This window comes from Lithobates pipiens, unplaced genomic scaffold (genome assembly GCF_037356315.1).
Source record: "Lithobates pipiens isolate NorthernLeopardFrog02 unplaced genomic scaffold, aLitPip1_a1.2 Scaffold_25, whole genome shotgun sequence".
NCBI lineage: Eukaryota > Metazoa > Chordata > Amphibia > Anura > Ranidae > Lithobates > Lithobates pipiens.
In genome coordinates this window covers 243884670-243906858 of record NW_027507787.1, presented here as the reverse complement: position 1 = coordinate 243906858, position 22189 = coordinate 243884670, and positions in this window count along the sequence as shown.

The window sequence follows — 22189 nt, the reverse complement described above, 5'->3', positions numbered from 1 at the left end:
TGTCAGTGGGAGGAATAGTGCCCCATCATTGGTGTCATTGTGAGGAATAGTGCCCCATCATTGGTGTCAGTGGGAGGAATAGTGTCCCATCATTGGTATCAGTGGGAGGAATAGTGCCCCATCATTGGTATCAGTGGGAGGAATAGTGCCCCATCATTGGTGTCATTGGGAGGAATAGTGCCCCATCATTGGTGTCATTGGGAGGAATAGTGCCCCATCATTGGTGTCAGTGGGAGGAATAGTGCCCCATCATTGGTGTCATTGGGAGGAATAGTGCCCCATCATTGGTGTCAGTAGGAGGAATAGTGCCCCATCATTGGTGTCAGTGGGAGGAATAGTGCCCCATCATTGGTGTCAGTGGGGGGAATAGTGCCCCATCATTGGTGTCAGTGGGAGGAATAGTGCCCCATCATTGGTGTCAGTGGGGGGAATAGTGCCCCATCACTGGTGTCAGTGGGAGGAATAGTGCCCCATCATTGGTGTCAATGGGAGCAATAGTGCCTCATCATTGGTGTCAGTGGGAGGAATAGTGCCCCATCATTGGTGTCATTGTGAGGAATAGTGCCCCATCATTGGTGTCAGTGGGAGGAATAGTGCCCCATCATTGGTGTCAGTGGGAGGAATAGTGCCCCATCATTGGTGTCAATGGGGGATTAGTGCCCCATCACTGGTGTCATTGTGAGGAATAGTGCCCCATCATTGGTGTCAGTGGGAGGAATAGTGTCCCATCATTGGTATCAGTGGGAGGAATAGTGCCCCATCACTGGTGTCAGTGGGAGGAATAGTGCCCCATCATTGGTGTCAATGGGAGCAATAGTGCCCCATCATTGGTGTCAGTGGGAGGAATAGTGCCTAATCATTGGTGTCAGTGGGAGGAATAGTGTCCCATCATTGGTATCAGTGGGAGGAATAGTGCCCCATCACTGGTGTCAGTGGGAGGAATAGTGCCCCATCATTGGTGTCAATGGGAGCAATAGTGCCTCATCACTGGTGTCAGTGGGAGGAATAGTGCCCCATCATTGGTGTCAGTGGGAGGAATAGTGCCCCATCATTGGTATCAGTGGGAGGAATAGTGCCCCATCATTGGTATCAGTGGGAGGAATAGTGCCCCATCATTGGTATCAGTGGGAGGAATAGTGCCCCATCATTGGTGTCAGTGGGAGGAATAGTGCCTAATCATTGGTGTCAGTGGGAGGAATAGTGCCCCATCATTGGTGTCAGTGGGAGGAATAGTGCCCCATCATTAGTGTCAGTGGGAGGAATAGTGCCCCATCATTGGTGTCAGTGGGAGGAATAGTGCCCCATCATTGGTGTCATTGGGAGGAATAGTGCCCCATCATTGGTGTCAGTGGGAGGAATAGTGCCCCATCATTGGTGTCAGTGGGAGGAATAGTGCCCCATCATTGGTGTCATTGGGAGGAATAGTGCCCCATCATTGGTGTCAGTGGGAGGAATAGTGCTTCATCATTGGTGTCAGTGGAAAGAATAGTGCCCCATCATTGGTGTCATTGGGAGGAATAGTGCCCCATCATTGGTGTCAGTGGGAGGAATAGTGCCCCATCATTGGTGTCAGTGGGAGGAATAGTGCCCCATCATTGGTGTCAGTGGGAGGAATAGTGCCCCATCATTGGTGTCAGTGGGAGGAATAGTGCCCCATCATTGGTGTCAGTGGGAGGAATAGTGCCTAATCATTGGTGTTAGTGGGAGGAATAGTGCCCCATCATTGGTGTCAGTGGGAGGAATAGTGCCCCATCGTTAGTGTCAGTGGGAGGAATAGTGCCCCATCATTGGTGTCGGTGGGAGGAATAGTGTCTAATCATTGGTGTCAGTGGGAGGAATAGTGCCCCATCATTGGTGTCAGTGGGAGGAATAGTGCCCCATCATTGGTGTCAGTGGGAGGAATAGTGCCCCATCATTGGTGTCAGTGGGAGGAATAGTGCCCCATCATTGGTGTCGGTGGGAGGAATAGTGCTTCATCATTGGTGTCAGTGGAAAGAATAGTGCCCCATCATTGTTGTCAGTGGAAGGAATAGTGCCCCATCATTGGTGTCAGTGGAAGGAATAGTGCCTAATCATTGGTGTCATTGGGAGGAATAGTGCCCCATCATTGGTGTCAGTGGGAGGAATAGTGCCCCATCATTGGTGTCAGTGGGAGGAATAGTGCCCCATCACTGGTGTCATTGTGAGGAATAGTGCCCCATCATTGGTGTCAGTGGGAGGAATAGTGTCCCATCATTGGTATCAGTGGGAGGAATAGTGCCCCATCATTGGTATCAGTGGGAGGAATAGTGCCCCATCATTGGGAGGAATAGTGCCCCATCATTGGTGTCATTGGGAGGAATAGTGCCCCATCATTGGTGTCAGTGGGAGGAATAGTGCCCCATCATTGGTGTCATTGGGAGGAATAGTGCCCCATCATTGGTGTCAGTAGGAGGAATAGTGCCCCATCATTGGTGTCAGTGGGAGGAATAGTGCCCCATCATTGGTGTCAGTGGGAGGAATAGTGCCCCATCATTGGGGTCAATGGGGGATTAGTGCCCCATCACTGGTGTCATTGTGAAGAATAGTGCCCCATCATTGGTGTCAGTGGGAGGAATAGTGCCCCATCATTGGTATCAGTGGGAGGAATAGTGCCCCATCATTGGTATCAGTGGGGGGAATAGTGCCCCATCACTGGTGTCAGTGGGAGGAATAGTGCCCCATCATTGGTGTCAATGGGAGCAATAGTGCCCCATCATTGGTGTCAGTGGGAGGAATAGTGCCCCATCATTGGTGTCAGTGGGAGGAATAGTGCCCCATCATTGGGGTCAATGGGGGATTAGTGCCCCATCACTGGTGTCATTGTGAGGAATAGTGCCCCATCATTGGTGTCAGTGGGAGGAATAGTGCCCCATCATTGGTATCAGTGGGAGGAATAGTGCCCCATCATTGCTGTCAGTGGGAGGAATAGTGCCTAATCATTGGTGTCAGTGGGAGGAATAGTGCCCCATCATTGGTGTCAGTGGGAGGAATAGTGCCCCATCATTGGTGTCAGTGGGAGGAATAGTGCCCCATCATTGGTGTCGGTGGGAGGAATAGTGCCTAATCATTGGTGTCAGTGGGGGGAATAGTGTCCCATCATTGGTATCAGTGGGAGGAATAGTGCCCCATCATTGCTGTCAGTGGGAGGAATAGTGCCCCATCATTGGTGTCGGTGGGAGGAATAGTGTCTAATCATTGGTGTCAGTGGGAGGAATAGTGCCCCATCATTGGTGTCAGTGGGAGGAATAGTGCCCCATCATTGGTGTCAGTGGGAGGAATAGTGCCTAATCATTGGTGTCAGTGGGAGGAATAGTGCCTAATCATTGGTGTCAGTGGGAGGAATAGTGCCCCATCATTGGTGTCAGTGGGAGGAATAGTGCCTAATCATTGGTGTCAGTGGGAGGAATAGTGCCCCATCATTGGTGTCAGTGGGAGGAATAGTGCCCCATCATTGGTGTCGGTGGGAGGAATAGTGCTTCATCATTGGTGTCAGTGGAAAGAATAGTGCCCCATCATTGTTGTCAGTGGAAGGAATAGTGCCCCATCATTGGTGTCAGTGGAAGGAATAGTGCTCCATCATTGGTGTCAGTGGGAGGAATAGTGCCCCATCATTGGTGTCAGTGGGAGGAATAGTGCCCCATCATTGGTGTCAGTGGGAGGAATAGTGCCCCATCATTGGTGTCAGTGGGAGGAATAGTGCCCCATCATTGGGAGGAATAGTGCCCCATCATTGGTGTCAGTGGGAGGAATAGTGCCCCATCATTGGTGTCAGTGGGAGGAATAGTGCCCCATCATTGGTCTCAGTGGGAGGAATAGTGCCCCATCATTGGTGTCGGTGGGAGGAATAGTGTCTAATCATTGGTGTCAGTGGGAGGAATAGTGCCCCATCATTGGTGTCAGTGGGAGGAATAGTGCCCCATCATTGGTGTCAGTGGGAGGAATAGTGCCCCATCATTGGTGTCAGTGGGAGGAATAGTGCCCCATCATTGGTGTCGGTGGGAGGAATAGTGCCTCATCATTGGTGTCGGTGGGAGGAATAGTGTCTAATCATTGGTGTCAGTGGGAGGAATAGTGCCCCATCATTGGTGTCAGTGGGAGGAATAGTGCCCCATCATTGGTGTCAGTGGGAGGAATAGTGCCTAATCATTGGTGTCAGTGGGAGGAATAGTGCCCCATCATTGGTGTCAGTGGGAGGAATAGTGCCCCATCATTGGTGTCGGTGGGAGGAATAGTGTCTAATCATTGGTGTCAGTGGGAGGAATAGTGCCCCATCATTGGTGTCAGTGGGAGGAATAGTGCCCCATCATTGGTGTCAGTGGGAGGAATAGTGCCTAATCATTGGTGTCAGTGGGAGGAATAGTGCCCCATCATTGGTGTCAGTGGGAGGAATAGTGCCCCATCATTGGTGTCGGTGGGAGGAATAGTGCTTCATCATTGGTGTCAGTGGAAAGAATAGTGCCCCATCATTGTTGTCAGTGGAAGGAATAGTGCCCCATCATTGGTGTCAGTGGAAGGAATAGTGCTCCATCATTGGTGTCAGTGGGAGGAATAGTGCCCCATCATTGGTGTCAGTGGGAGGAATAGTGCCCCATCATTGGTGTCAGTGGGAGGAATAGTGCCCCATCATTGGTGTCAGTGGGAGGAATAGTGCCCCATCATTGGTGTCATTGGGAGGAATAGTGCCCCATCATTGGTGTCAGTGGGAGGAATAGTGCCCCATCATTGGTGTCAGTGGGAGGAATAGTGCCCCATCATTGGTGTCAGTGGGAGGAATAGTGCCCTATCATTGGTATCAGTGGGAGGAATAGTGCCTAATCATTGGTGTCAGTGGGAGGAATAGTGCCCCATCATTGGTGTCAGTGGGAGGAATAGTGCCCCATCATTAGTGTCAGTGGGAGGAATAGTGCCCCATCATTGGTGTCAGTGGGAGGAATAGTGCCCCATCATTGGTGTCATTGGAAGGAATAGTGCCCCATCATTGGTGTCAGTGGGAGGAATAGTGCCCCATCATTGGTGTCAGTGGGAGGAATAGTGCCCCATCATTGGTGTCAGTGGGAGGAATAGTGCCCCATCATTGGTGTCATTGGGAGGAATAGTGCCCCATCATTGGTGTCAGTGGGAGGAATAGTGCCCCATCATTGGTGTCATTGGGAGGAATAGTGCCCCATCATTGGTGTCAGTGGGAGGAATAGTGCCCCATCATTGGTGTCAGTGGGAGGAATAGTGCCCCATCATTGGTGTCATTGGGAGGAATAGTGTCCCATCATTGGTGTCAGTGGGAGGAATAGTGTCCCATCATTGGTATCAGTGGGAGGAATAGTGCCCCATCATTGGTGTCAGTGGGAGGAATAGTGCCCCATCATTGGTGTCAGTGGGAGGAATAGTGCCCCATCATTGGTGTCAGTGGGAGGAATAGTGTCCCATCATTGGTATCAGTGGGAGGAATAGTGCCCCATCATTGGTGTCAGTGGGAGGAATAGTGCCCCATCATTGGTGTCAGTGGGAGGAATAGTGCCCCATCATTGGTATCAGTGGGAGGAATAGTGCCCCATCATTGGTGTCAGTGGGAGGAATAGTGCCTCATCATTGGTGTCGGTGGGAGGAATAGTGTCTAATCATTGGTGTCAGTGGGAGGAATAGTGCCTAATCATTGGTGTCAGTGGGAGGAATAGTGCCCCATCATTGGTGTCAGTGGGAGGAATAGTGCCCCATCATTAGTGTCAGTGGGAGGAATAGTGCCCCATCATTGGTGTCAGTGGGAGGAATAGTGCCCCATCATTGGTGTCATTGGGAGGAATAGTGCCCCATCATTGGTGTCAGTGGGAGGAATAGTGCCCCATCACTGGTGTCATTGTGAGGAATAGTGCCCCATCATTGGTGTCAGTGGGAGGAATAGTGTCCCATCATTGGTATCAGTGGGAGGAATAGTGCCCCATCATTGGTATCAGTGGGAGGAATAGTGCCCCATCATTGGTGTCAGTGGGAGGAATAGTGCCTAATCATTGGTGTCAGTGGGAGGAATAGTGCCCCATCATTGGTGTCAGTGGGAGGAATAGTGCCCCATCATTAGTGTCAGTGGGAGGAATAGTGCCCCATCATTGGTGTCAGTGGGAGGAATAGTGCCCCATCATTGGTGTCATTGGGAGGAATAGTGCCCCATCATTGGTGTCAGTGGGAGGAATAGTGCCCCATCATTGGTGTCAGTGGGAGGAATAGTGCCCCATCATTGGTATCAGTGGGAGGAATAGTGCCCCATCATTGGTGTCAGTGGGAGGAATAGTGCCTCATCATTGGTGTCGGTGGGAGGAATAGTGTCTAATCATTGGTGTCAGTGGGAGGAATAGTGCCCCATCATTGGTGTCAGTGGGAGGAATAGTGCCCCATCATTGGTGTCAGTGGGAGGAATAGTGCCCCATCATTGGTATCAGTGGGAGGAATAGTGCCTAATCATTGGTGTCAGTGGGAGGAATAGTGCCCCATCATTGGTGTCAGTGGGAGGAATAGTGCCCCATCATTGGTGTCGGTGGGAGGAATAGTGCCCCATCATTGGTGTCAGTGGAAAGAATAGTGCCCCATCATTGTTGTCAGTGGAAGGAATAGTGCTCCATCATTGGTGTCAGTGGGAGGAATGGTGTCCCATCATTGGTGTCAGTGGGAGGAATAGTGCCCCATCATTGGTGTCATTGGGAGGAATAGTGCCCCATCATTGGTATCAGTGGGAGGAATAGTGCCCCATCATTGGTGTCAGTGGGAGGAATAGTGCCCCATCATTGGTATCAGTGGGAGGAATAGTGCCCCATCATTGGTGTCAGTGGGAGGAATAGTGCCTCATCATTGGTGTCGGTGGGAGGAATAGTGCCCCATCATTAGTGTCAGTGGGAGGAATAGTGCCCCATCATTGGTGTCAGTGGGAGGAATAGTGCCCCATCATTAGTGTCAGTGGGAGGAATAGTGCCCCATCATTGGTGTCAGTGGGAGGAATAGTGCCCCATCATTGGTGTCATTGGGAGGAATAGTGCCCCATCATTGGTGTCAGTGGGAGGAATAGTGCCCCATCACTGGTGTCATTGTGAGGAATAGTGCCCCATCATTGGTGTCAGTGGGAGGAATAGTGTCCCATCATTGGTATCAGTGGGAGGAATAGTGCCCCATCATTGGTATCAGTGGGAGGAATAGTGCCCCATCATTGGTGTCAGTGGGAGGAATAGTGCCTAATCATTGGTGTCAGTGGGAGGAATAGTGCCCCATCATTGGTGTCAGTGGGAGGAATAGTGCCCCATCATTAGTGTCAGTGGGAGGAATAGTGCCCCATCATTGGTGTCAGTGGGAGGAATAGTGCCCCATCATTAGTGTCAGTGGGAGGAATAGTGCCCCATCATTGGTGTCAGTGGGAGGAATAGTGCCCCATCATTGGTGTCATTGGGAGGAATAGTGCCCCATCATTGGTGTCAGTGGGAGGAATAGTGCCCCATCATTGGTGTCAGTGGGAGGAATAGTGCCCCATCATTGGTATCAGTGGGAGGAATAGTGCCCCATCATTGGTGTCAGTGGGAGGAATAGTGCCTCATCATTGGTGTCGGTGGGAGGAATAGTGTCTAATCATTGGTGTCAGTGGGAGGAATAGTGCCCCATCATTGGTGTCAGTGGGAGGAATAGTGCCCCATCATTGGTGTCAGTGGGAGGAATAGTGCCCCATCATTGGTATCAGTGGGAGGAATAGTGCCTAATCATTGGTGTCAGTGGGAGGAATAGTGCCCCATCATTGGTGTCAGTGGGAGGAATAGTGCCCCATCATTGGTGTCGGTGGGAGGAATAGTGCCCCATCATTGGTGTCAGTGGAAAGAATAGTGCCCCATCATTGTTGTCAGTGGAAGGAATAGTGCTCCATCATTGGTGTCAGTGGGAGGAATGGTGTCCCATCATTGGTGTCAGTGGGAGGAATAGTGCCCCATCATTGGTGTCATTGGGAGGAATAGTGCCCCATCATTGGTATCAGTGGGAGGAATAGTGCCCCATCATTGGTGTCAGTGGGAGGAATAGTGCCCCATCATTGGTATCAGTGGGAGGAATAGTGCCCCATCATTGGTGTCAGTGGGAGGAATAGTGCCTCATCATTGGTGTCGGTGGGAGGAATAGTGCCCCATCATTAGTGTCAGTGGGAGGAATAGTGCCCCATCATTGGTGTCAGTGGGAGGAATAGTGCCCCATCATTAGTGTCAGTGGGAGGAATAGTGCCCCATCATTGGTGTCAGTGGGAGGAATAGTGCCCCATCATTGGTGTCATTGGGAGGAATAGTGCCCCATCATTGGTGTCAGTGGGAGGAATAGTGCCCCATCACTGGTGTCATTGTGAGGAATAGTGCCCCATCATTGGTGTCAGTGGGAGGAATAGTGTCCCATCATTGGTATCAGTGGGAGGAATAGTGCCCCATCATTGGTATCAGTGGGAGGAATAGTGCCCCATCATTGGTGTCAGTGGGAGGAATAGTGCCTAATCATTGGTGTCAGTGGGAGGAATAGTGCCCCATCATTGGTGTCAGTGGGAGGAATAGTGCCCCATCATTAGTGTCAGTGGGAGGAATAGTGCCCCATCATTGGTGTCAGTGGGAGGAATAGTGCCCCATCATTGGTGTCATTGGGAGGAATAGTGCCTAATCATTGGTGTCAGTGGGAGGAATAGTGCCCCATCATTAGTGTCAGTGGGAGGAATAGTGCCCCATCATTGGTGTCAGTGGGAGGAATAGTGCCCCATCATTGGTGTCATTGGGAGGAATAGTGCCCCATCATTGGTGTCAGTGGGAGGAATAGTGCCCCATCATTGGTGTCATTGGGAGGAATAGTGCCCCATCATTGGTGTCAGTGGGAGGAATAGTGCCCCATCACTGGTGTCATTGTGAGGAATAGTGCCCCATCATTGGTGTCAGTGGGAGGAATAGTGTCCCATCATTGGTATCAGTGGGAGGAATAGTGCCCCATCATTGGTATCAGTGGGAGGAATAGTGCCCCATCATTGGTGTCAGTGGGAGGAATAGTGCCTAATCATTGGTGTCAGTGGGAGGAATAGTGCCCCATCATTGGTGTCAGTGGGAGGAATAGTGCCCCATCATTAGTGTCAGTGGGAGGAATAGTGCCCCATCATTGGTGTCAGTGGGAGGAATAGTGCCCCATCATTGGTGTCATTGGGAGGAATAGTGCCCCATCATTGGTGTCAGTGGGAGGAATAGTGCCCCATCACTGGTGTCATTGTGAGGAATAGTGCCCCATCATTGGTGTCAGTGGGAGGAATAGTGTCCCATCATTGGTATCAGTGGGAGGAATAGTGCCCCATCATTGGTATCAGTGGGAGGAATAGTGCCCCATCATTGGTGTCAGTGGGAGGAATAGTGCCTAATCATTGGTGTCAGTGGGAGGAATAGTGCCCCATCATTGGTGTCAGTGGGAGGAATAGTGCCCCATCATTAGTGTCAGTGGGAGGAATAGTGCCCCATCATTGGTGTCAGTGGGAGGAATAGTGCCCCATCATTGGTGTCATTGGGAGGAATAGTGCCTAATCATTGGTGTCAGTGGGAGGAATAGTGCCCCATCATTAGTGTCAGTGGGAGGAATAGTGCCCCATCATTGGTGTCAGTGGGAGGAATAGTGCCCCATCATTGGTGTCATTGGGAGGAATAGTGCCCCATCATTGGTGTCAGTGGGAGGAATAGTGCCCCATCACTGGTGTCATTGTGAGGAATAGTGCCCCATCATTGGTGTCAGTGGGAGGAATAGTGTCCCATCATTGGTATCAGTGGGAGGAATAGTGCCCCATCATTGGTATCAGTGGGAGGAATAGTGCCCCATCATTGGTGTCAGTGGGAGGAATAGTGCCTAATCATTGGTGTCAGTGGGAGGAATAGTGCCCCATCATTGGTGTCAGTGGGAGGAATAGTGCCCCATCATTAGTGTCAGTGGGAGGAATAGTGCCCCATCATTGGTGTCAGTGGGAGGAATAGTGCCCCATCATTGGTGTCATTGGGAGGAATAGTGCCCCATCATTGGTGTCAGTGGGAGGAATAGTGCCCCATCATTGGTGTCAGTGGGAGGAATAGTGCCCCATCATTGGTATCAGTGGGAGGAATAGTGCCCCATCATTGGTGTCAGTGGGAGGAATAGTGCCTCATCATTGGTGTCGGTGGGAGGAATAGTGTCTAATCATTGGTGTCAGTGGGAGGAATAGTGCCTAATCATTGGTGTCAGTGGGAGGAATAGTGCCCCATCATTGGTGTCATTGGGAGGAATAGTGCCCCATCATTGGTGTCAGTGGGAGGAAAAGTGCCCCATCATTGGTGTCAGTGGGAGGAATAGTGCCCCATCATTAGTGTCAGTGGGAGGAATAGTGCCCCATCATTGGTATCAGTGGGAGGAATAGTGCCTAATCATTGGTGTCAGTGGGAGGAATAGTGCCCCATCATTGGTGTCAGTGGGAGGAATAGTGCCCCATCATTGGTGTCAGTGGAAAGAATAGTGCCCCATCATTGTTGTCAGTGGAAGGAATAGTGCCTCATCATTGGTGTCGGTGGGAGGAATAGTGCCCCATCATTAGTGTCAGTGGGAGGAATAGTGCCCCATCATTGGTGTCAGTGGGAGGAATAGTGCCCCATCATTAGTGTCAGTGGGAGGAATAGTGCCCCATCATTGGTGTCAGTGGGAGGAATAGTGCCCCATCATTGGTGTCATTGGGAGGAATAGTGCCCCATCATTGGTGTCAGTGGGAGGAATAGTGCCCCATCACTGGTGTCATTGTGAGGAATAGTGCCCCATCATTGGTGTCAGTGGGAGGAATAGTGTCCCATCATTGGTATCAGTGGGAGGAATAGTGCCCCATCATTGGTATCAGTGGGAGGAATAGTGCCCCATCATTGGTGTCAGTGGGAGGAATAGTGCCTAATCATTGGTGTCAGTGGGAGGAATAGTGCCCCATCATTGGTGTCAGTGGGAGGAATAGTGCCACATCATTACTGTCAGTGGGAGGAATAGTGCCCCATCATTGGTGTCAGTGGGAGGAATAGTGTCTAATCATTGGTGTCAGTGGGAGGAATAGTGCCCCATCATTGGTGTCAGTGGGAGGAATAGTGCCCCATCATTGGTGTCAGTGGGAGGAATAGTGCCCCATCATTAGTGTCAGTGGGAGGAATAGTGCCCCATCATTGGTGTCAGTGGGAGGAATAGTGCCCCATCATTGGTGTCATTGGGAGGAATAGTGCCCCATCATTGGTGTCAGTGGGAGGAATAGTGCCCCATCATTGGTGTCAGTGGGAGGAATAGTGCCCCATCATTGGTATCAGTGGGAGGAATAGTGCCCCATCATTGGTGTCAGTGGGAGGAATAGTGCCTCATCATTGGTGTCGGTGGGAGGAATAGTGTCTAATCATTGGTGTCAGTGGGAGGAATAGTGCCCCATCATTGGTGTCAGTGGGAGGAATAGTGCCCCATCATTGGTGTCAGTGGGAGGAATAGTGCCCCATCATTGGTATCAGTGGGAGGAATAGTGCCTAATCATTGGTGTCAGTGGGAGGAATAGTGCCCCATCATTGGTGTCAGTGGGAGGAATAGTGCCCCATCATTGGTGTCGGTGGGAGGAATAGTGCTTCATATTTGGTGTCAGTGGAAAGAATAGTGCCCCATCATTGTTGTCAGTGGAAGGAATAGTGCCCCATCATTGGTGTCAGTGGAAGGAATAGTGCTCCATCATTGGTGTCAGTGGGAGGAATAGTGCCCCATCATTGGTGTCAGTGGGAGGAATAGTGCCCCATCATTGGTGTCATTGGGAGGAATAGTGCCCCATCATTGGTGTCAGTGGGAGGAATAGTGCCCCATCATTGGTGTCAGTGGGAGGAATAGTGCCCCATCATTGGTATCAGTGGGAGGAATAGTGCCCCATCATTGGTGTCAGTGGGAGGAATAGTGCCTCATCATTGGTGTCGGTGGGAGGAATAGTGTCTAATCATTGGTGTCAGTGGGAGGAATAGTGCCCCATCATTGGTGTCAGTGGGAGGAATAGTGCCCCATCATTGGTGTCAGTGGGAGGAATAGTGCCCCATCATTGGTATCAGTGGGAGGAATAGTGCCTAATCATTGGTGTCAGTGGGAGGAATAGTGCCCCATCATTGGTGTCAGTGGGAGGAATAGTGCCCCATCATTGGTGTCGGTGGGAGGAATAGTGCTTCATCTTTGGTGTCAGTGGAAAGAATAGTGCCCCATCATTGTTGTCAGTGGAAGGAATAGTGCCCCATCATTGGTGTCAGTGGAAGGAATAGTGCTCCATCATTGGTGTCAGTGGGAGGAATAGTGCCCCATCATTGGTGTCAGTGGGAGGAATAGTGCCCCATCATTGGTGTCAGTGGGAGGAATAGTGCCCCATCATTGGTGTCAGTGGGAGGAATAGTGCCCCATCATTGGTGTCATTGGGAGGAATAGTGCCCCATCATTGGTGTCAGTGGGAGGAATAGTGCCCCATCATTGGTGTCAGTGGGAGGAATAGTGCCCCATCATTGGTGTCAGTGGGAGGAATAGTGCCCCATCATTGGTGTCAGTGGGAGGAATAGTGCCTAATCATTGGTGTCAGTGGGAGGAATAGTGCCCCATCATTGGTGTCAGTGGGAGGAATAGTGCCCCATCATTAGTGTCAGTGGGAGGAATAGTGCCCCATCATTGGTGTCAGTGGGAGGAATAGTGCCCCATCATTGGTGTCATTGGGAGGAATAGTGCCCCATCATTGGTGTCAGTGGGAGGAATAGTGCCCCATCATTGGTCTCAGTGGGAGGAATAGTGCCCCATCATTGGTATCAGTGGGAGGAATAGTGCCCCATCATTGGTGTCAGTGGGAGGAATAGTGCCCCATCATTGGTGTCGGTGGGAGGAATAGTGTCTAATCATTGGTGTCAGTGGGAGGAATAGTGTCCCATCATTGGTGTCAGTGAGAGGAATAGTGCCCCATCATTGGTGTCAGTGGGAGGAATAGTGCCCCATCATTGGTGTCAGTGGGAGGAATAGTGCCCCATCATTGGTATCAGTGGGAGGAATAGTGCCCCATCATTGGTGTCAGTGGGAGGAATAGTGCCCCATCATTGGTGTCGGTGGGAGGAATAGTGTCTAATCATTGGTGTCAGTGGGAGGAATAGTGCCCCATCATTGGTGTCAGTGGGAGGAATAGTGCCCCATCATTGGTGTCAGTGGGAGGAATAGTGCCCCATCATTGGTGTCAGTGGGAGGAATAGTGCCCCATCATTGGTGTCGGTGGGAGGAATAGTGTCTAATCATTGGTGTCAGTGGGAGGAATAGTGCCCCATCATTGGTGTCAGTGGAAGGAATAGTGCCCCATCATTGGTGTCGGTGGGAGGAATAGTGCTTCATCATTGGTGTCAGTGGAAAGAATAGTGCCCCATCATTGTTGTCAGTGGAAGGAATAGTGCCCCATCATTGTTGTCAGTGGAAGGAATAGTGCCCCATCATTGGTGTCAGTGGGAGGAATAGTGCCCCATCATTGGTGTCATTGTGAGGAATAGTGCCCCATCATTGGTGTCAGTGGGAGGAATAGTGTCCCATCATTGGTATCAGTGGGAGGAATAGTGCCCCATCATTGGTATCAGTGGGAGGAATAGTGCCCCATCATTGGTGTCATTGGGAGGAATAGTGCCCCATCATTGGTGTCATTGGGAGGAATAGTGCCCCATCATTGGTGTCAGTGGGAGGAATAGTGCCCCATCATTGGTGTCATTGGGAGGAATAGTGCCCCATCATTGGTGTCAGTAGGAGGAATAGTGCCCCATCATTGGTGTCAGTGGGAGGAATAGTGCCCCATCATTGGTGTCAGTGGGGGGAATAGTGCCCCATCATTGGTGTCAGTGGGAGGAATAGTGCCCCATCATTGGTGTCAGTGGGGGGAATAGTGCCCCATCACTGGTGTCAGTGGGAGGAATAGTGCCCCATCATTGGTGTCAGTGGGGGGAATAGTGCCCCATCACTGGTGTCAGTGGGAGGAATAGTGCCCCATCATTGGTGTCAATGGGAGCAATAGTGCCCCATCATTGGGGTCAATGGGGGATTAGTGCCCCATCACTGGTGTCATTGTGAGGAATAGTGCCCCATCATTGGTGTCAGTGAGAGGAATAGTGCCCCATCATTGGTGTCAGTAGGAGGAATAGTGCCCCATCATTGGTGTCAGTGGGAGGAATAGTGCCCCATCATTGGTGTCAGTGGGGGGAATAGTGCCCCATCATTGGTGTCAGTGGGAGGAATAGTGCCCCATCATTGGTGTCAGTGGGGGGAATAGTGCCCCATCACTGGTGTCAGTGGGAGGAATAGTGCCCCATCATTGGTGTCAATGGGAGCAATAGTGCCTCATCATTGGTGTCAGTGGGAGGAATAGTGCCCCATCATTGGTGTCATTGTGAGGAATAGTGCCCCATCATTGGTAACAGTGGGAGGAATAGTGCCCCATCATTGGTGTCAGTGGGAGGAATAGTGCCCCATCATTGGTGTCAATGGGGGATTAGTGCCCCATCACTGGTGTCATTGTGAGGAATAGTGCCCCATCATTGGTGTCAGTGGGAGGAATAGTGTCCCATCATTGGTATCAGTGGGAGGAATAGTGCCCCGTCACTGGTGTCAGTGGGAGGAATAGTGCCCCATCATTGGTGTCATTGTGAGGAATAGTGCCCCATCATTGGTGTCAGTGAGAGGAATAGTGCCCCATCTTTGGTGTCAGTGGGAGGAATAGTGCCCCATCATTGGTGTCAGTGGGAGGAATAGTGCCCCATCATTGGTGTCGGTGGGAGGAATAGTGCTTCATCATTGGTGTCAGTGGAAAGAATAGTGCCCCATCGTTAGTGTCAGTGGGAGGAATAGTGCCCCATCATTGGTGTCGGTGGGAGGAATAGTGCCCCATCATTGGTGTCAGTGGGAGGAATAGTGCCCCATCATTGGTGTCAGTGGGAGGAATAGTGCCCCATCATTGGTGTCAGTGGAAGGAATAGTGCCCCATCATTGGTGTCGGTGGGAGGAATAGTGCTTCATCATTGGTGTCAGTGGAAAGAATAGTGCCCCATCATTGTTGTCAGTGGAAGGAATAGTGCCCCATCATTGTTGTCAGTGGAAGGAATAGTGCCCCATCATTGGTGTCAGTGGGAGGAATAGTGCCCCATCATTGGTGTCATTGTGAGGAATAGTGCCCCATCATTGGTGTCAGTGGGAGGAATAGTGTCCCATCATTGGTGTCAGTGGGAGGAATAGTGCCCCATCATTGGTATCAGTGGGAGGAATAGTGCCCCATCATTGGTGTCATTGGGAGGAATAGTGCCCCATCATTGGTGTCATTGGGAGGAATAGTGCCCCATCATTGGTGTCAGTGGGAGGAATAGTGCCCCATCATTGGTGTCATTGGGAGGAATAGTGCCCCATCATTGGTGTCAGTAGGAGGAATAGTGCCCCATCATTGGTGTCAGTGGGAGGAATAGTGCCCCATCATTGGTGTCAGTGGGGGGAATAGTGCCCCATCATTGGTGTCAGTGGGAGGAATAGTGCCCCATCATTGGTGTCAGTGGGGGGAATAGTGCCCCATCACTGGTGTCAGTGGGAGGAATAGTGCCCCATCATTGGTGTCAATGGGAGCAATAGTGCCTCATCATTGGTGTCAGTGGGAGGAATAGTGCCCCATCATTGGTGTCATTGTGAGGAATAGTGCCCCATCATTGGTGTCAGTGGGAGGAATAGTGCCCCATCATTGGTGTCAGTGGGAGGAATAGTGCCCCATCATTGGTGTCAATGGGGGATTAGTGCCCCATCACTGGTGTCATTGTGAGGAATAGTGCCCCATCATTGGTGTCAGTGGGAGGAATAGTGTCCCATCATTGGTATCAGTGGGAGGAATAGTGCCCCATCACTGGTGTCAGTGGGAGGAATAGTGCCCCATCATTGGTGTCAGTGGGAGGAATAGTGTCCCATCATTGGTATCAGTGGGAGGAATAGTGTCCCATCATTGGTATCAGTGGGAGGAATAGTGCCCCATCATTGGTATCAGTGGGAGGAATAGTGCCCCATCATTGGTATCAGTGGGAGGAATAGTGCCCCATCATTGGTGTCAGTGGGAGGAATAGTGCCTAATCATTGGTGTCAGTGGGAGGAATAGTGCCCCATCATTGGTGTCAGTGGGAGGAATAGTGCCCCATCATTAGTGTCAGTGGGAGGAATAGTGCCCCATCATTGGTGTCAGTGGGAGGAATAGTGCCCCATCATTGGTGTCATTGGGAGGAATAGTGCCCCATCATTGGTGTCAGTGGGAGGAATAGTGCCCCATCATTGGTGTCAGTGGGAGGAATAGTGCCCCATCATTGGTGTCATTGGGAGGAATAGTGCCCCATCATTGGTGTCAGTGGGAGGAATAGTGCCCCATCATTGCTGTCAGTGGGAGGAATAGTGCCCCATCATTGGTGTCAGTGGGAGGAATAGTGCCTAATCATTGGTGTCAGTGGGAGGAATAGTGCCTAATCATTGGTGTCAGTGGGAGGAATAGTGCCACATCATTGGTGTCGGTGGGAGGAATAGTGCTTCATCATTGGTGTCAGTGGAAAGAATAGTGCCCCATCATTGGTGTCATTGGGAGGAATAGTGCCCCATCATTGGTGTCAGTGGGAGGAATAGTGCCCCATCATTGGTGTCAGTGGGAGGAATAGTGCCCCATCATTGGTGTCAGTGGGAGGAATAGTGCCCCATCATTGGTGTCAGTGGGAGGAATAGTGCCCCATCATTGGTGTCAGTGGGAGGAATAGTGCCTAATCATTGGTGTTAGTGGGAGGAATAGTGCCCCATCATTGGTGTCAGTGGGAGGAATAGTGCCCCATCGTTAGTGTCAGTGGGAGGAATAGTGCCCCATCATTGGTGTCGGTGGGAGGAATAGTGTCTAATCATTGGTGTCAGTGGGAGGAATAGTGCCCCATCATTGGTGTCAGTGGGAGGAATAGTGCCCCATCATTGGTGTCAGTGGGAGGAATAGTGCCCCATCATTGGTGTCAGTGGGAGGAATAGTGCCCCATCATTGGTGTCGGTGGGAGGAATAGTGCTTCATCATTGGTGTCAGTGGAAAGAATAGTGCCCCATCATTGTTGTCAGTGGAAGGAATAGTGCCCCATCATTGGTGTCAGTGGAAGGAATAGTGCCTAATCATTGGTGTCATTGGGAGGAATAGTGCCCCATCATTGGTGTCAGTGGGAGGAATAGTGCCCCATCATTGGTGTCAGTGGGAGGAATAGTGCCCCATCACTGGTGTCATTGTGAGGAATAGTGCCCCATCATTGGTGTCAGTGGGAGGAATAGTGTCCCATCATTGGTATCAGTGGGAGGAATAGTGCCCCATCATTGGTATCAGTGGGAGGAATAGTGCCCCATCATTGGGAGGAATAGTGCCCCATCATTGGTGTCATTGGGAGGAATAGTGCCCCATCATTGGTGTCAGTGGGAGGAATAGTGCCCCATCATTGGTGTCATTGGGAGGAATAGTGCCCCATCATTGGTGTCAGTAGGAGGAATAGTGCCCCATCATTGGTGTCAGTGGGAGGAATAGTGCCCCATCATTGGTGTCAGTGGGAGGAATAGTGCCCCATCATTGGGGTCAATGGGGGATTAGTGCCCCATCACTGGTGTCATTGTGAAGAATAGTGCCCCATCATTGGTGTCAGTGGGAGGAATAGTGCCCCATCATTGGTATCAGTGGGAGGAATAGTGCCCCATCATTGGTATCAGTGGGGGGAATAGTGCCCCATCACTGGTGTCAGTGGGAGGAATAGTGCCCCATCATTGGTGTCAATGGGAGCAATAGTGCCCCATCATTGGTGTCAGTGGGAGGAATAGTGCCCCATCATTGGTGTCAGTGGGAGGAATAGTGCCCCATCATTGGGGTCAATGGGGGATTAGTGCCCCATCACTGGTGTCATTGTGAGGAATAGTGCCCCATCATTGGTGTCAGTGGGAGGAATAGTGCCCCATCATTGGTATCAGTGGGAGGAATAGTGCCCCATCATTGTTGTCAGTGGGAGGAATAGTGCCTAATCATTGGTGTCAGTGGGAGGAATAGTGCCCCATCATTGGTGTCAGTGGGAGGAATAGTGCCCCATCATTGGTGTCAGTGGGAGGAATAGTGCCCCATCATTGGTGTCGGTGGGAGGAATAGTGCCTAATCATTGGTGTCAGTGGGGGGAATAGTGTCCCATCATTGGTATCAGTGGGAGGAATAGTGCCCCATCATTGGTATCAGTGGGAGGAATAGTGCCCCATCATTGCTGTCAGTGGGAGGAATAGTGCCCCATCATTGGTGTCGGTGGGAGGAATAGTGTCTAATCATTGGTGTCAGTGGGAGGAATAGTGCCCCATCATTGGTGTCAGTGGGAGGAATAGTGCCCCATCATTGGTGTCAGTGGGAGGAATAGTGCCTAATCATTGGTGTCAGTGGGAGGAATAGTGCCCCATCATTGGTGTCAGTGGGAGGAATAGTGCCCCATCATTGGTGTCGGTGGGAGGAATAGTGCTTCATCATTGGTGTCAGTGGAAAGAATAGTGCCCCATCATTGTTGTCAGTGGAAGGAATAGTGCCCCATCATTGGTGTCAGTGGAAGGAATAGTGCTCCATCATTGGTGTCAGTGGAAAGAATAGTGCCCCATCATTGTTGTCAGTGGAAGGAATAGTGCCCCATCATTGGTGTCAGTGGGAGGAATAGTGCTTCATCATTGGTGTCAGTGGAAAGAATAGTGCCCCATCATTGTTGTCAGTGGAAGGAATAGTGCCCCATCATTGGTGTCAGTGGGAGGAATAGTGCCCCATCATTGGTGTCAGTGGGAGGAATAGTGCCCCATCATTGGTGTCAGTGGGAGGAATAGTGCCCCATCATTGGGAGGAATAGTGCCCCATCATTGGTGTCAGTGGGAGGAATAGTGCCCCATCATTGGTGTCAGTGGGAGGAATAGTGCCCCATCATTGGTGTCAGTGGGAGGAATAGTGCCCCATCATTGGTGTCGGTGGGAGGAATAGTGTCTAATCATTGGTGTCAGTGGGAGGAATAGTGCCCCATCATTGGTGTCAGTGGGAGGAATAGTGCCCCATCATTGGTGTCAGTGGGAGGAATAGTGCCCCATCATTGGTGTCAGTGGGAGGAATAGTGCCCCATCATTGGTGTCGGTGGGAGGAATAGTGCCTCATCATTGGTGTCGGTGGGAGGAATAGTGTCTAATCATTGGTGTCAGTGGGAGGAATAGTGCCCCATCATTGGTGTCAGTGGGAGGAATAGTGCCCCATCATTGGTGTCAGTGGGAGGAATAGTGCCTAATCATTGGTGTCAGTGGGAGGAATAGTGCCCCATCATTGGTGTCAGTGGGAGGAATAGTGCCCCATCATTGGTGTCGGTGGGAGGAATAGTGTCTAATCATTGGTGTCAGTGGGAGGAATAGTGCCCCATCATTGGTGTCAGTGGGAGGAATAGTGCCCCATCATTGGTGTCAGTGGGAGGAATAGTGCCTAATCATTGGTGTCAGTGGGAGGAATAGTGGCCCATCATTGGTGTCAGTGGGAGGAATAGTGCCCCATCATTGGTGTCGGTGGGAGGAATAGTGCTTCATCATTGGTGTCAGTGGAAAGAATAGTGCCCCATCATTGTTGTCAGTGGAAGGAATAGTGCCCCATCATTGGTGTCAGTGGGAGGAATAGTGCCCCATCATTGGTGTCAGTGGGAGGAATAGTGCCCCATCATTGGTGTCAGTGGGAGGAATAGTGCCCCATCATTGGTGTCAGTGGGAGGAATAGTGCCCCATCATTGGTGTCATTGGGAGGAATAGTGCCCCATCATTGGTGTCAGTGGGAGGAATAGTGCCCCATCATTGGTGTCAGTGGGAGGAATAGTGCCCCATCATTGGTGTCAGTGGGAGGAATAGTGCCCTATCATTGGTATCAGTGGGAGGAATAGTGCCTAATCATTGGTGTCAGTGGGAGGAATAGTGCCCCATCATTGGTGTCAGTGGGAGGAATAGTGCCCCATCATTAGTGTCAGTGGGAGGAATAGTGCCCCATCATTGGTGTCAGTGGGAGGAATAGTGCCCCATCATTGGTGTCATTGGAAGGAATAGTGCCCCATCATTGGTGTCAGTGGGAGGAATAGTGCCCCATCATTGGTGTCAGTGGGAGGAATAGTGCCCCATCATTGGTGTCAGTGGGAGGAATAGTGCCCCATCATTGGTGTCATTGGGAGGAATAGTGCCCCATCATTGGTGTCAGTGGGAGGAATAGTGCCCCATCATTGGTGTCATTGGGAGGAATAGTGCCCCATCATTGGTGTCAGTGGGAGGAATAGTGCCCCATCACTGGTGTCATTGTGAGGAATAGTGTCTCATCATTGGTGTCAGTGGGAGGAATAGTGTCCCATCATTGGTATCAGTGGGAGGAATAGTGCCCCATCATTGGTGTCAGTGGGAGGAATAGTGCCCCATCATTGGTGTCATTGGGAGGAATAGTGCCCCATCATTGGTGTCAGTGGGAGGAATAGTGCCCCATCACTGGTGTCATTGTGAGGAATAGTGTCTCATCATTGGTGTCAGTGGGAGGAATAGTGTCCCATCATTGGTATCAGTGGGAGGAATAGTGCCCCATCATTGGTGTCAGTGGGAGGAATAGTGCCCCATCATTGGTGTCAGTGGGAGGAATAGTGCCCCATCATTGGTATCAGTGGGAGGAATAGTGCCCCATCATTGGTGTCAGTGGGAGGAATAGTGCCTCATCATTGGTGTCGGTGGGAGGAATAGTGTCTAATCATTGGTGTCAGTGGGAGGAATAGTGCCTAATCATTGGTGTCAGTGGGAGGAATAGTGCCCCATCATTGGTGTCAGTGGGAGGAATAGTGCCCCATCATTAGTGTCAGTGGGAGGAATAGTGCCCCATCATTGGTGTCAGTGGGAGGAATAGTGCCCCATCATTGGTGTCATTGGGAGGAATAGTGCCCCATCATTGGTGTCAGTGGGAGGAATAGTGCCCCATCACTGGTGTCATTGTGAGGAATAGTGCCCCATCATTGGTGTCAGTGGGAGGAATAGTGTCCCATCATTGGTATCAGTGGGAGGAATAGTGCCCCATCATTGGTATCAGTGGGAGGAATAGTGCCCCATCATTGGTGTCAGTGGGAGGAATAGTGCCTAATCATTGGTGTCAGTGGGAGGAATAGTGCCCCATCATTGGTGTCAGTGGGAGGAATAGTGCCCCATCATTAGTGTCAGTGGGAGGAATAGTGCCCCATCATTGGTGTCAGTGGGAGGAATAGTGCCCCATCATTGGTGTCATTGGGAGGAATAGTGCCCCATCATTGGTGTCAGTGGGAGGAATAGTGCCCCATCATTGGTGTCAGTGGGAGGAATAGTGCCCCATCATTGGTATCAGTGGGAGGAATAGTGCCCCATCATTGGTGTCAGTGGGAGGAATAGTGCCTCATCATTGGTGTCGGTGGGAGGAATAGTGTCTAATCATTGGTGTCAGTGGGAGGAATAGTGCCCCATCATTGGTGTCAGTGGGAGGAATAGTGCCCCATCATTGGTGTCAGTGGGAGGAATAGTGCCCCATCATTGTTGTCAGTGGAAGGAATAGTGCTCCATCATTGGTGTCAGTGGGAGGAATGGTGTCCCATCATTGGTGTCAGTGGGAGGAATAGTGCCCCATCATTGGTGTCGGTGGGAGGAATAGTGCCCCATCATTGGTGTCAGTGGGAGGAATGGTGTCCCATCATTGGTGTCAGTGGGAGGAATAGTGCCCCATCATTGGTGTCATTGGGAGGAATAGTGCCCCATCATTGGTATCAGTGGGAGGAATAGTGCCCCATCATTGGTGTCAGTGGGAGGAATAGTGCCCCATCATTGGTATCAGTGGGAGGAATAGTGCCCCATCATTGGTGTCAGTGGGAGGAATAGTGCCTCATCATTGGTGTCGGTGGGAGGAATAGTGCCCCATCATTAGTGTCAGTGGGAGGAATAGTGCCCCATCATTGGTGTCAGTGGGAGGAATAGTGCCCCATCATTAGTGTCAGTGGGAGGAATAGTGCCCCATCATTGGTGTCAGTGGGAGGAATAGTGCCCCATCATTGGTGTCATTGGGAGGAATAGTGCCCCA